Here is a 15,000-nt window from a genome sequence, read left to right on the forward strand (position 1 = left end):
TGTTTACATCCTCTACGGGTCTTTTGGGGTGTTACATGCTATCAGATAATAGCTTCTCATGCTTTCGCGAAAAGCATTTTACAAATCTGACTCGGTGGCTAGATTCACAACGAGTGTAGCTTTAATTCAATACCTTGTTTGTGTGTTTTCATGAAAGTTTGAATTTTAACGAAAAACGATCAGTGACGCTCTAAAATATCCGCTGATTTGATCCCCACAACGGAACATCCTCCCTAACAAGTTTTAAGTATAGCCAATTGGAATTTGAGGTCGTTATATTCTATCATTTCAACACCAAAGGCATTTTTGAGTTGGAGGGTTTGTATTTTGTCCTGTAGTTCATTCAATGTAATTGGAGAATCCAGTAGGTTCTGGTAGTCTTTAATAGTTGATTCTCTGATTTGTAATTGATCATCTATATGTTGTTTGTTCTCTCTCTCTCTGTTTCTCTGTCTCTCTCTCTCCCCTTCTCTCTCTCTCTCTCTGTTTCTCTCTCTTTCTCTCTCTGTTTCTCTCTGTTTCTCTGTCTCTCTCTCTCTCTCTCTCTCTCTCTCTCTCTTCTCCCTGTCTCTCTCCTCTCTCTCTCTCTCTCTCTCTCTCTCTCTCTCTCTCTCTCTCTCTCTCTCTCTCTCTCTCTCTCTCTCTCCCTTCTCTCTCTCTCTCTCTCTCCCTCTCTCTCTCTCTCTCTTGCTCTCTCTCTCTGTCTCTCTCTCTCTCTCTCTCTCTCTCTCTGTAGTTTGTAGCCCAGCCTAACTGCCAGCAGCTCCTAGCTACTCTGTGGTATGATGGGTTCCCCGGCTGGAGAAGGAGACACTGGGCTGTCAAACTCGTGACCTGTTTCATCATAGGACTGCTCTTCCCTGTCTTCTCAATGGTTAGTATACTCCTTTTCACACTATGGTGCTGACCCAAACCGGACTGTTCTGACCTGTATGTATCTCTATGGTGCTGACCCAAACAGGACTGTTCTGACCTGTATGTATCTCTATGGTGCTGACCCAAACAGGACTGTTCTGACCTGTATGTATCTCTATGGTGCTGACCCAAACAGGACTGTTCTGACCTGTATGTATGTAGTAGGAGTGTCCATCCTGGATCAGGGGTCCTTTCCTGAATGGTTCCAGAAACTAACTAGACCGGCTCTGTGTAGTTTGGCTTGACTCGGCTTTTATGGGGCTCATGGACCTGGAACCTGGAAACTTAGGGAACTGGAACCCTTACTAACTTCTTCCTATCTCTCCCTCCCCCTCCCTCCCTCCCCCCTCCCTCCCTCCCTTCCCTCCCTCCCTCCCTCCCTGTATCTCCCTCTCTCCCTCCCTCCCTCCTCCCTCTCTCCCTCCTTTCCCTCTCTCCCTGCCTTCCAGAAACTAACTCTCCCTCTCTCTCTTTTCCATCCCTTTCTCTCCCTCTCCCCCTCTCCCCTTCTCTCCTCCCTCCCTCCCCTGGAACCTCTCTTAGGGAACTCTCCCCTCTCCCTAACTCTCTCCCTCTCTCCCTCTCTCCCTCTCTCCCTCTCTCCCTCTCTCACTTTCCCTGCCTCCCTCTCTCCCTCTCTCCCTCTCTCACTTCCCTGCCTCCCTCTCTCCCTCTCTCCCCTCTCTCTTTTCCATCCCCCTCTCTCCCTCTCCCCCTCTCCCCTCCCTCTCTCCTCTCCCCCTCCCTCTCCTCCCTCTCCTCCCTCTCCCTCTCCCCCTCCCCTCTCCCCTCCCTCCCTCCCTCTCCCTCCCTCTCCCCCTCCCTCTCCCCCCTCTCCCTCTCTCCCTCCCCCTCCCCCTCCCTCTCCCCCCCCCCCTCTCCTCCCTCTCCCCCTCCCTCTCCTCCCTCTCCCCCTCCCTCTCCCCCTCCCTCTCCTCCCTCTCCCCCTCCCCCTCCCTCTCCCCCTCTCCCTCTCTCCTCCCCCTCCCCCTCCCTCTCCCCCCCTCTCCCTCCTCCTCCCTCTCCCCCTCCCTCTCCTCCCTCTCCCCCTCCCTCTCCCCCTCTCCCCCTCCCTCTCTCTCCTCCCCTCCCCCTCCCTCTCTCCCTCCCTCTCCCCCTCCCTCTCCTCCCTCTCCTCCCTCTCTCTCTCTCTCTCTCCAGATCTACCTCCTAGCCCCCAAGTCTTCCCTGGGTGTGTTTGTGAAGAAACCCTTCATCAAGTTTATCTGTCACACAGCCTCCTATCTGAACTTTCTCTTCCTCCTCCTCCTCGCCTCCCAACACATCGCCAGGACCAAGCTACACATGCAGGTAATCCAAGACAGATAGACAGACAGACAGACAGACAGACAGACAGACAGACAGACAGACAGACAGACAGACAGACAGACAGACAGACAGACAGACAGACAGACAGACGCAAACAAAACAACAGACTATTATTTAAATGAAATTAATTATTTGAATATACTATATTAAATCTATGTAAGAGAGAGAGATTGTATGGTTGTTGTAAGATGATTTTCATGTTTTTAACTGTTCAAGCTAATACATTGATCCAATTTGATGTCATTTAATGCAGGGTCCTCCACCTACTGTTGTTGAATGGATGATACTACCGTGGGTACTGGGTGAGTAGAGAGGGTGTCTGTGGGGGTGGGGTGATACTACTGTGGGTACTGGGTGAGTAGAGAGGGTGTCTGTGGGGGTGAGTAGAGAGGGTGTCTGTGGGGGTGATACTACCGTGGGTACTGGGTGAGTAGAGAGGGTGTCTGTGGGGGTGAGTAGAGAGGGTGTCTGTGGGGGTGGGGTGATACTACTGTGGGTACTGGGTGAGTAGAGAGGGTGTCTGTGGGGGTGGGGTGATACTACCGTGGGTACTGGGTGAGTAGAGAGGGTATCTGTGGGGGTGATACTACTGTGGGTACTGGGTGAGTAGAGAGGGTGTCTGTGGGGGTGATACTACTGTGGGTACTGGGTGAGTAGAGAGGGTGTCTGTGGGGGTGATACTACCGTGGCTACTGGGTGAGTAGAGAGGGTGTCTGTGGGGGTGATACTACTGTGGGTACTGGGTGAGTAGAGAGGGTGTCTGTGGGGGTAATACTACCGTGGGTACTGGGTGAGTAGAGAGAGGGTGTCTGTGGGGGTGGGGTGATACTACCGTGGGTACTGGGTGAGTAGAGAGGGTGTCAGTGGGGGGGTGATACTACCGTGGGTACTGGGTGAGTAGAGAGGGTGTCTGTGGGGGTGATACTACCGTGGGTACTGGGTGAGTAGAGAGAGGGTATCTGTGGGGGTGGGGTGATACTACCGTGCGTACTGGGTGAGTAGAGAGGGTGAGTCTGTGGGGGTGATACTACCGTGGGTACTGGGTGAGTAGAGAGGGTGTCTGTGGGGGTGGGGTGATACTACTGTGGGTACTGGGTGAGTAGAGAGGGTGTCTGTGGGGGTGATACTACCGTGGGTACTGGGTGAGTAGAGAGAGGGTGTCTGTGGGGGTGGGGTGATACTACCGTGGGTACTGGGTGAGTAGAGAGGGTGTCAGTGGGGGGTGATACTACCGTGGGTACTGGGTGAGTAGAGAGGGTGTCTGTGGGGGGTGATACTACCGTGGGTATTGGGTGAGTAGAGAGAGGGTGTCTGTGGGGGTGGGTGATACTACCGTGCGTACTGGGTGAGTAGAGAGGGTGAGTCTGTGGGGGTGATACTACCGTGGGTACTGGGTGAGTAGAGAGGGTGTCTGTGGGGGTGGGGTGATACTACTGTGGGTACTGGGTGAGTAGAGAGGGTGTCTGTGGGGGTGATACTACCGTGGGTACTGGGTGAGTAGAGAGAGGGTGTCTGTGGGGGTGGGGTGATACTACCGTGGGTGAGTTTGGGAGTGAGAGCGTGTGTGTGTGTCGCAGGCATTCATCCGAGCAGAAATGAAGGAGACGTGAGATGGAAAAGGTACAGAAAGTATTCCCTTGACTTTTTCCACATTTTGTTAAAGCCTGAATTTAAAATTCTTTAATTTGAGATGTTGTGTCACTGGCCCACACACAATACCCCATAATGTCAAAACGAGGTTATGTTTTTCAAAATGTTTACAAATTAATAAAAAATGAAAGCTGAAATGTCTTCAGTCAATCAGTATTCAACCCCTTTGTTATAGCAAGCCTAAATAAGTTCAGGAGTAAAAATGTGTTTAACAATAATAATAATAATGATGTTAATAATAATGTTTAACATTATTGAAGGACTACCTCATCTCTGTACCCCACACTTACCATTATCTGTAAGGTTCCTCAGTCAAGCTGTGAATTTCAAACACAGATTCAACCACAAAGACCAGGGAGGTTTTCCAATGCCTCGCAGAGAAGGGCCCCTATTGGTAGATGGGTAAAAAAAAAAATGTTTTTACAGTCATTGAATATCCCTTTAAGCATGGTGAAGTTATTAATTATACTGTGGATGGTGTATCAATACACCCAGTCACTACAAAGATACAGGCGTCCTTCCTAACTTAGTTGCCGGAGAGGAAGGAAACTGCTCAGGGATTTCACCATGAGGGATTTCACCATGACTTTAAAAACAGTTACAGATGAACAACATTGTAGTTACTCCACAATACTAACCTAATTGACAGGTTGAAAAGAAGGAAGCCTGTACAGAATAAATAAAAAAAAAGAATACAATTATTCTAAAACATGCATTGTGTTTGCAACAAGGCACTAAAGTTATACTGCAAAGAATGTGGCAAAGCAATTAACTTTATGTCCTGAATACAAAGTGTTATTTATTTTTTATTTTATTTCACCTTTATTTAACCAGGTAGGCTAGTTGAGAACAAGTTCTCATTTACAACTGAGACCTGGCCAAGATAAAGCGTAGCAATTCGACACACAACAACACAGAGTTACACATGGAATAAACAAAACATACAGTCAATAATACAGTAGAACAAAAGAAAACAAAAAGTCTATATACAGTGAGTGCAAATGAGGTAAGATAAGGAAATAAATAGGCCATGGTGGCGAAGTAATTACAATATAGCAATTAAACACTGGAGTGGTAGATGTGCAGAAGATTAATGTGCAAGTAGAAATACTGGGGTGCAAAGGAGTAAGATAAATAAATAGTGTATGGGGATGAGGTAGGTAGATAGATGGGCTGTTTACAGATGGGCTATGTACAGGTGCAGTGATCTGTGAGCTGCTCTGACAGCTGGTGCTTAAAAGCCAGTGAGGGAGAAATGAGTCTCCAGCTTCAGAGATTTTTGCAGTTCGTTCCAGTCATTGGCAGCAGAGAACTGGAAGGAAAGACAACCAAAGGAGGAATTGGCTTTGGGGGTGACCAGTGAAATATACCTGCTGGAGCGTGTGCTACGAGTGAGTGCTGCTATGCTGACCAATGAGCTGAGAAAAGGCGGGGCTTTACCTAGCAGAGACTTGTAGATAACCTGTAGATAACCTGTAGCCAGTGGGTTTGTCAACGAGTATGAAGCGAGTGCCAACCAACGAGAGCATACAGGTCGCAATGGTGGGTAGTGTACGGGGCTTTGGTGACAAAACAGATGGCACTGTGATGGACTGCATCCAGTTTGTTGAGTAGAGTGTTGGAGGCTATTTTATAGTTGACATCACCGAAGTCGAGGATCGGTAAGATGGTCAGTTTTACGAGGGTATGTTTGGCAGCATGAGTGAAGGATGCTTTGTTGCGATATAGGAAGCCAATTCTAGATGTCATTTTGGATTGGAGATGTTTAATGTGAGTCTGGAAGGAGAGTTTACAGTCTAACCAGACACCTAGGTATTTGTAGTTGTCCACGTATTCTAAGTCAGAGCCGTGCAGAGTAGTGATGCTGGACGGACGAGCAGGTGCGGGCAGGGATCAGTTGAATAGCATGCATTTAGTTTTCCCTACGTTTAAGAGCAGTTGGAGGCCACGGAAGGAGAGTTGTATGGCATTGAAGCTCGTCAGGAGGTTAGTTAACACAGTGTCCAAAGACACTTACCCATGTTTGTGGGAAATCCAATACAACACATTACAGAGTACCACTCTCCATATCTTCAAGCATAGTGGTAGCTGCATCATGTTATGGGTATGGTTGTCATCGTTAAGGACTGGGTAGTTTTTCGGGATAAAAAAAGAAACGGAATGGAGCTAAGCGCAGGCTAAATCCTAGAGGAAAACCTGGTTCAGTCTGCTTCCACCAGACGCTGGGAGATTAATTCACCTTTCAGTAGGACAACAACCTAAAAACACAAGGCCAAATCTACACTGGAGTTGGTTACCAAGGAAGACCGTGAATGTTCCTCAGTTGCCGAGTTACAGTTTTGACTTAAATTTACTTGAAAATCTATGACAAGACCTGAAAATGGTTGTCTAGCAATGATCAACAACCAATTTGACAGAATTTAAATCATTTTGAAAAGAGTAATTGGCAAATAATCTAGGTGTGGAAAGATTTACCCAGAAAGACTCCCAGCTCTTAGAGACTTACCCAGAAAGACTCACAGCTCTTAGAGACTTACCCAGAAAGACTCACAGCTCTTAGAGACTGACCCAGAAAGACTCACAGCTCTTAGAGACTTACCCAGAAAGACTCACAGCTCTTAGAGACTTACCCAGATAGACTCACAGCTCTTAGTGACTTACCCAGAAAGACTCACAGCTCTTAGAGACTGACCCAGAAAGACTCACAGCTCTTAGAGACTTACCCAGAACGACTCACAGCTCTTAGAGACTGACCCAGAAAGACAATTTTGGATTATGTCTGTAACACAACAAAATGTGGAATAAGTGAAGGGGTCTGAATACTTTCTGAAGGCACTATAGGTACATATATATATATGACTGGTGATGCTCTCTCTTTCCCTCTCTCTCTCTCTCTCTCTCTCTGTCTCTGTCTGTCTCTCTCTCTCTCTCTGTCTCTCTCTCTCTGTCTCTCTCTCTCTTTCTGTCTCTCTCTCTCTGTCTCTCTCCCTGTCTCTCTCCCTCTGTCTCTCTCAATTCAATTCAATTCAAGGGCTTTATTGGCATGGGAAACATGTGTTAACATTGCCAAAGCAAGTGAGGTAGATAATATATAAAGTGAGTATATAAAGTGAAATAAACAATAATAAACAATCTCTCTCTGTCTCTCTCTCTCTCTCTCTCTGTCTCTGTCTCTCTCCCTGTCTCTCTCTCTGTCTCTCTCTCTCTCTCTCTCTCTCTCTGCCATACACTCTCTCCCTCTCTCTTTCCCCTCTCTCTCTCTACCCCCTCTCTCTCTCTTCCCCCCTCTAGGTTTTATCTGGGCTGAGATTAAGGAGATGTGGGATGGAGGTTTTACAGAGTATATACATGACTGGTGGAACCTGATGGATTTTGCCATGAACTCCCTCTACCTGGCTACTATATCACTGAAGATAGTGGCTTACGTTAAGGTAAGACACACACACACACACACACACACGAACACCTGGCTACTATATCACTGAAGATAACTCCGAACTCTACCTGGCTACTATATCACTGAAGATAGTGGCTTACGTTAAGGTAAGACACACACACACACACACACACACACACACGAACACCTGGCTACTATATCACTGAAGATAGTGGCTTACGTTAAGGTAAGACACACACACACACACACACACACAAACTCCCTCTACCTGGCTACTATATCACTGAAGATAGTGGCTTACGTTAAGGTAAGACACACACACACACACACACACACACACACAAACTCCCTCTACCTGGCTACTATATCACTGAAGATAGAGGCTTATGTTAAGGTAAGATACACACACACACACACACACTATACGCACCAGTGGATCCTGTTGAGGACGGCTCATAACGACGTCTGTAATGTAACTAATGAAATGGCATCAAACACATTAAATATGAAAACCCTCGTGGTTGATGCCGTTCACTCCGTTTCAGACATTATTATGAGCATGTGAGGTCTGTTGTATTTAGATGTGATTTGATTTGATGCAACACACAACATAATCTTGTGAGAAACAGAATAAAGCATTCTCAACGTAAGAGACGCACACACACACACACACACACACATTACAAGTCCATCTGCAGCAGGCAGCTAGTTTACAACAGACCTCACAGTGTCCATCAGCAGCAGGCAGCTAGTTTACAACAGACCTCACAGTGTCCATCAGCAGCAGGCAGCTAGTTTACAACAGACCTCACCGTGTCCATCAGCAGCAGGCAGCTAGTTTACAACAGACCTCACAGTGTCCATCTGCAGCAGGCAGCTAGTTTACAACAGAACTCACAGTGTCCATCTGCAGCAGGCTGCTAGTTTACAACAGACCTCACAGTGTCCATCTGCAGCAGGCAGCTAGTTTACAACAGACCTCACAGTGTCCATCTGCAGCAGGCAGCTAGTTTACAACAGACCTCACAGTGTCCATCTGCAGCAGGCAGCTAGTTTACAACAGACCTCACAGTGTCCATCTGCAGCAGGCAGCTAGTTTACAACAGACCTCACAGTGTCCATCTGCAGCAGGCAGCTAGTTTACAACAGACCTCACAGTGTCCATCTGCAGCAGGCAGCTAGTTTACAACAGACCTCACAGTGTCCATCTGCAGCAGGCAGCAGTTTACAACAGACCTCACAGTGTCCATCTGCAGCAGGCAGCTAGTTTACAACAGACCTCACAGTGTCCATCTGCAGCAGGCAGCTAGTTTACAACAGACCTCACAGTGTCCATCTGCAGCAGGCAGCTAGTTTACAACAGACCTCACAGTGTCCATCTGCAGCAGGCAGCTAGTTTACAACAGACCTCAGTGTCCATCTGCAGCAGGCAGCTAGTTTACAACAGACCTCACAGTGTCCATCTGCAGCAGGCAGCTAGTTTACAACAGACCTCACAGTGTCCATCTGCAGCAGGCAGCTAGTTTACAACAGACCTCACAGTGTCCATCTGCAGCAGGCAGCTAGTTTACAACAGACCTCACAGTGTCCATCTGCAGCAGGCAGCTAGTTTACAACAGACCTCACAGTGTCCATCTGCAGCAGGCAGCAAGTTTACAACAGACCTCACAGTGTCCATCTGCAGCAGGCAGCTAGTTTACAACAGACCTCACAGTGTCCATCTGCAGCAGGCAGCTAGTTTACAACAGACCTCACAGTGTCCATCTGCAGCAGGCAGCTAGTTTACAACAGACCTCACAGTGTCCATCTGCAGCAGGCAGCTAGTTTACAACAGACCTCACAGTGTCCATCTGCAGCAGGCAGCTAGTTTACAACAGACCTCACAGTGTCCATCAGCAGCAGGCAGCTAGTTTACAACAGACCTCACAGTGTCCATCTGCAGCAGGCAGCTAGTTTACAACAGACCTCACAGTGTCCATCTGCAGCAGGCAGCTAGTTTACAACAGACCTCACAGTGTCCATCTGCAGCAGGCAGCTAGTTTACAACAGACCTCACAGTGTCCATCTGCAGCAGGCAGCTAGTTTACAACAGACCTCACAGTGTCCATCTGCAGCAGGCAGCTAGTTTACAACAGACCTCACAGTGTCCATCTGCAGCAGGCAGCTAGTTTACAACAGACCTCACAGTGTCCATCTGCAGCAGGCAGCTAGTTTACAACAGACCTCACAGTGTCCATCTGCAGCAGGCAGCTAGTTTACAACAGACCTCACAGTGTCCATCTGCAGCAGGCAGCAGTTTACAACAGACCTCACAGTGTCCATCTGCAGCAGGCAGCTAGTTTACAACAGACCTCACAGTGTCCATCTGCAGCAGGCAGCTAGTTTACAACAGACCTCACAGTGTCCATCTGCAGCAGGCAGCTAGTTTACAACAGACCTCACAGCGTCCATCTGCAGCAGGCAGCTAGTTTACAACAGACCTCACAGTGTCCATCTGCAGCAGGCAGCTAGTTTACAACAGACCTCACAGTGTCCATCTGCAGCAGGCAGCTAGTTTACAACAGACCTCACAGTGTCCATCTGCAGCAGGCAGCTAGTTTACAACAGACCTCACAGTGTCCATCTGCAGCAGGCAGCTAGTTTACAACAGACCTCACAGTGTCCATCTGCAGCAGGCAGCTAGTTTACAACAGACCTCACAGTGTCCATCAGCAGCAGGCAGCTAGTTTACAACAGACCTCACAGTGTCCATCTGCAGCAGGCAGCTAGTTTACAACAGACCTCACAGTGTCCATCTGCAGCAGGCAGCTAGTTTACAACAGACCTCACAGTGTCCATCTGCAGCAGGCAGCTAGTTTACAACAGACCTCACAGTGTCCATCTGCAACAGGCAGCTAGTTTACAACAGACCTCACAGTGTCCATCTGCAGCAGGCAGCTAGTTTACAACAGACCTCACAGTGTCCATCTGCAGCAGGCAGCTAGTTTACAACAGACCTCACAGTGTCCATCAGCAGCAGGCAGCTAGTTTACAACAGACCTCACCAGCTTGTTGGGTTTGGAGGGAAACCAGAAGTTGATGTTTAGCTCAGGAACATTCATTGTGAAATATTCATTAGGCTTGGGCGGTAGACCGTATAGCCACAGCATGTTTATTTTTATTTTTATACCGTCAATACCGTTGAAACTTATTTCTTAGAGGTTTAAAAAAATATATATATATAAATAAATACCTGGAGTCAATTTGCGCAATACATTAGGAGCTAAAGCAGATTGTGTTCTTCAGTTCACCTGTCACATTATATCACATTATGATGTTTGTTTACAAAACACACAATGATGGTTACCGGTAGTCTGCAGTCACATGGTGTTTGTTTACAAAACACAATGATGGTTACCGGTAGTCTGCAGTCACATGGTGTTTGTTTACAAAACCATGATGAGTGACCGCAGCCTTGTGAGTCACTGTTGTGGAGCTCCAGGTGATTTAACTACAGTATGGAGTTCACAACTAAATGTTTTGACAGCTACATAAAAATAATAATAATAATCTTAGAACTATTATGTTGTCTAAAATGTGCTAAATGCTCTGTAGATGTGCATTTGGTTTGCTAATTTAATAGGTATTTATCTAGCTAAGTGGTTGGCTTCTTGCAAAATCAAGCTTCTCTTGGTATCAGCAGAGAACCCCCTGGTGGATCAACAGCCTTGCTGTCTAATATGTGTTTTGTGTATGTAACACACTGTGAGTAACAAACTGTGAGTAACACACTGTGAGTAACAAACTGTGAGTAACACACTGTGAGTAACAAACTGTGAGTAACACACTGTGAGTAACACACTGTGAGTAACACACTGTGAGTAACAAACTGTGAGTAACACACTGTGAGTAACAAACTGTGAGTAACAAACTGTGAGTAACACACTGTGAGTAACAAACTGTGAGTAACACACTGTGAGTAACAAACTGTGAGTAACAAACTGTGAGTAACACACTGTGAGTAACACACTGTGAGTAACAAACTGTGAGTAACACACTGTGAGTAACAAACTGTGAGTAACACACTGTGAGTAACACACTGTGAGTAACACACTGTGAGTAACAAACTGTTAGAAGCAAACTGTGAGTAGCAAACTGTGAGTAGCAAACTGTGAGTAGCAAACTGTTAGTAGCAAACTGTGAGTAGAAAACTGTGAGTAGCAAACTGTGAGTAGCAAACTGTGAGTAACAAACTGTGAGTAGCAAACTGTTAGAAGCAAACTGTGAGTAGCAAACTGTTAGTAGCAAACTGTGAGTAGCAAACTGTGAGTAACACACTGTGAGTAACAAACTGTTAGAAGCAAACTGTTAGAAGCAAACTGTGAGTAGCAAACTGTTAGTAGCAAACTGTGAGTAGCAAACTGTTAGTAGCAAACTGTGAGTAGAAAACTGTGAGTAGCAAACTGTGAGTAGAAAACTGTGAGTAGCAAACTGTGAGTAGAAAACTGTGAGTAGCAAACTGTTAGAAGCAAACTGTGAGTAACAAACTGTGAGTAGCAAACTGTGAGTAGAAAACTGTGAGTAGCAAACTGTTAGAAGCAAACTGTGAGTAGCAAACTGTTAGTAGCAAACTGTGAGTAGCAAACTGTGAGTAGCAAACTGTTAGTAGCAAACTGTGAGTAACAAACTGTGAGTAGCAAACTGTGAGTAGCAAACTGTGAGTAACAAACTGTGAGTAGCAAACTGTTAGAAGCAAACTGTGAGTAGCAAACTGTTAGTAGCAAACTGTGAGTAGCAAACTGTGAGTAGCAAACTGTGAGTAGCAAACTGTGAGTAGCAAACTGTGAGTAGAAAACTGTGAGTAGAAAACTGTGAGTAGCAAACTGTGAGTAGCAAACTGTGAGTAGCAAACTGTGAGTAACAAACTGTGAGTAGCAAACTGTTAGAAGCAAACTGTGAGTAGCAAACTGTTAGTAGCAAACTGTGAGTAGCAAACTGTGAGTAGCAAACTGTGAGTAGCAAACTGTGAGTAACAAACTGTTAGTAGAAAACTGTGAGTAGCAAACTGTTATAAGCAAACTGTGAGTAGAAAACTGTGAGTAGCAAACTGTGAGTAGCAAACTGTGAGTAACAAACTGTGAGTAGCAAACTGTTAGAAGCAAACTGTGAGTAGCAAACTGTGAGTAGCAAACTGTGAGTAGCAAACTGTGAGTAGCAAACTGTGAGTAGCAAACTGTGAGTAACAAACTGTGAGTAGCAAACTGTTAGAAGCAAACTGTGAGTAGCAAACTGTTAGTAGCAAACTGTGAGTAGAAAACTGTGAGTAGCAAACTGTGAGTAACAAACTGTTAGAAGCAAACTGTTAGTAGCAAACTGTGAGTAGAAAACTGTCAGTAGCACACTGTTAATAGCAAACTGTGAGTAGCAAACTGTTAGTAGCAAACTGTCAGTAGAAAACTGTGAGTAGCAAACTGTTAGAAGCAAACTGTGAGTAGCAAACTGTTAGTAGCAAACTGTGAGTAGCAAACTGTGAGTAGCAAACTGTTAGTAGCAAACTGTTAGTAGCAAACTGTGAGTAGAAAACTGTCAGTAGCAAACTGTTAGTAGCAAACTGTGAGTAGCAAACTGTTAGTAGCAAACTGTTAGTAGCAAACTGTGAGTAGCAAACTGTTAGAAGCAAACTGTGAGTAGCAAACTGTTAGTAGCAAACTGTTAGTAGCAAACTGTGAGTAGCAAACTGTGAGTAGCAAACTGTGAGTAGCAAACTGTGAGTAGCAAACTGTGAGTAGCAAACTGTGAGTAGAAAACTGTGAGTAGCAAACTGTGAGTAGCAAACTGTGAGTAGCAAACTGTGAGTAACAAACTGTGAGTAGCAAACTGTTAGAAGCAAACTGTGAGTAGCAAACTGTTAGTAGCAAACTGTGAGTAGCAAACTGTGAGTAGCAAACTGTGAGTAGCAAACTGTGAGTAACAAACTGTTAGTAGAAAACTGTGAGTAGCAAACTGTTATAAGCAAACTGTGAGTAGAAAACTGTGAGTAGCAAACTGTGAGTAGCAAACTGTGAGTAACAAACTGTGAGTAGCAAACTGTTAGAAGCAAACTGTGAGTAGCAAACTGTGAGTAGCAAACTGTGAGTAGCAAACTGTGAGTAGCAAACTGTGAGTAGCAAACTGTGAGTAACAAACTGTGAGTAGCAAACTGTTAGAAGCAAACTGTGAGTAGCAAACTGTTAGTAGCAAACTGTGAGTAGAAAACTGTGAGTAGCAAACTGTGAGTAACAAACTGTTAGAAGCAAACTGTTAGTAGCAAACTGTGAGTAGAAAACTGTCAGTAGCACACTGTTAATAGCAAACTGTGAGTAGCAAACTGTTAGTAGCAAACTGTCAGTAGAAAACTGTGAGTAGCAAACTGTTAGAAGCAAACTGTGAGTAGCAAACTGTTAGTAGCAAACTGTGAGTAGCAAACTGTGAGTAGCAAACTGTTAGTAGCAAACTGTTAGTAGCAAACTGTGAGTAGAAAACTGTCAGTAGCAAACTGTTAGTAGCAAACTGTGAGTAGCAAACTGTGAGTAGCAAACTGTGAGTAGCAAACTGTTAGTAGCAAACTGTTAGTAGCAAACTGTGAGTAGCAAACTGTGAGTAGCAAACTGTGAGTAGAAAACTGTGAGTAGCAAACCGTGAGTAACAAACTGTGAGTAGCAAACTGTGAGTAGCAAACTGTGAGTAACAAACTGTGAGTAGCAAACTGTGAGTAGCATTTTTGAGTTTGTTGTATAACTTCATGAGCTGGGATGTCTGTCCTGCAAATAGTTTGTCAGAGCCGATATAAAATGTTCGCAATGCGCTCGTTAGCAATTAGCTAGTATTCACTTTGGGTTTTTACATGGACTTGTTAGCAATGCTAACCTTCGGATTACAGAGGCTCAGTGGGAAAATAGTTCCCCTTGTGTACAGTGCCCGTGTTTCCGAATTTCCCAGGATGGCACAAGGTACTGTATGACATTCTGGAAGTTATGGCAATCTGGATACTGCCCAAGCTTAATATTTATCAACATCATTTGAACATTCTGGAACATTGACTTGAACATTCTAGAACATTAAGTTGAACATTCTGGAACATTGCGATGAACATTCTGGAACATTTTGATGAATATTCAGGGTTGGCAGACATCAAGTTGGGATTCTGTCAAAAGCTGAAAGTGGGTAGTTGTGAGTGCTTGCATAATGTGTGTGTGTGTGTGAGAGAGAGAGGGAGAGAGAGAGAGAGAGAGAGAGTAGCAGCAGATGGATTCCTGTGATACTGGCCAAGAAGCTGAATTTAGAATCATGGGATGGTATCCATGACAGTTTTGAACTTTGACATGTTCTAAATCCATCCACATCTTTCTCTCCCTTTCTACCGTCCTCTATCTCTCTCTATCTCTCTACCTTCCTCTCTCTATCTCTCTACCATCCTCTATCTCTCTATCTCTCTACCATCCTCTATCTCTCTATCTCTCTACCTTCCTCTATCTCTCTATCTCTCTACCTTCCTCTCTCTATCTCTCTACCATCCTCTATCTCTCTATCTCTCTACCCTCTCTCTATCTCTCTACCTTCCTCTCTCTATCTCTCTACCTTCCTCTCTCTATCTCTCTACCTTCCTCTCTCTCTCTCTCTACCTCTCTCTCTCTCTCTCTCTACCTTCCTCTCTCTCTCTCTACCTTCCTCTCTCTATCTCTCTACCTTCC

General features: G+C 45.5%; 1 pseudogene; it reads left to right on the forward strand.

Moving 5' to 3' along the window:
• Nucleotides 1–15,000, forward strand: part of LOC112241828 — a 110,659-nt pseudogene that overhangs the window by 83,002 nt on the left and 12,657 nt on the right.

Source organism: Oncorhynchus tshawytscha, linkage group LG10, assembly GCF_018296145.1.
Source record: "Oncorhynchus tshawytscha isolate Ot180627B linkage group LG10, Otsh_v2.0, whole genome shotgun sequence".
In the NCBI taxonomy this organism is placed as follows: domain Eukaryota; kingdom Metazoa; phylum Chordata; class Actinopteri; order Salmoniformes; family Salmonidae; genus Oncorhynchus; species Oncorhynchus tshawytscha.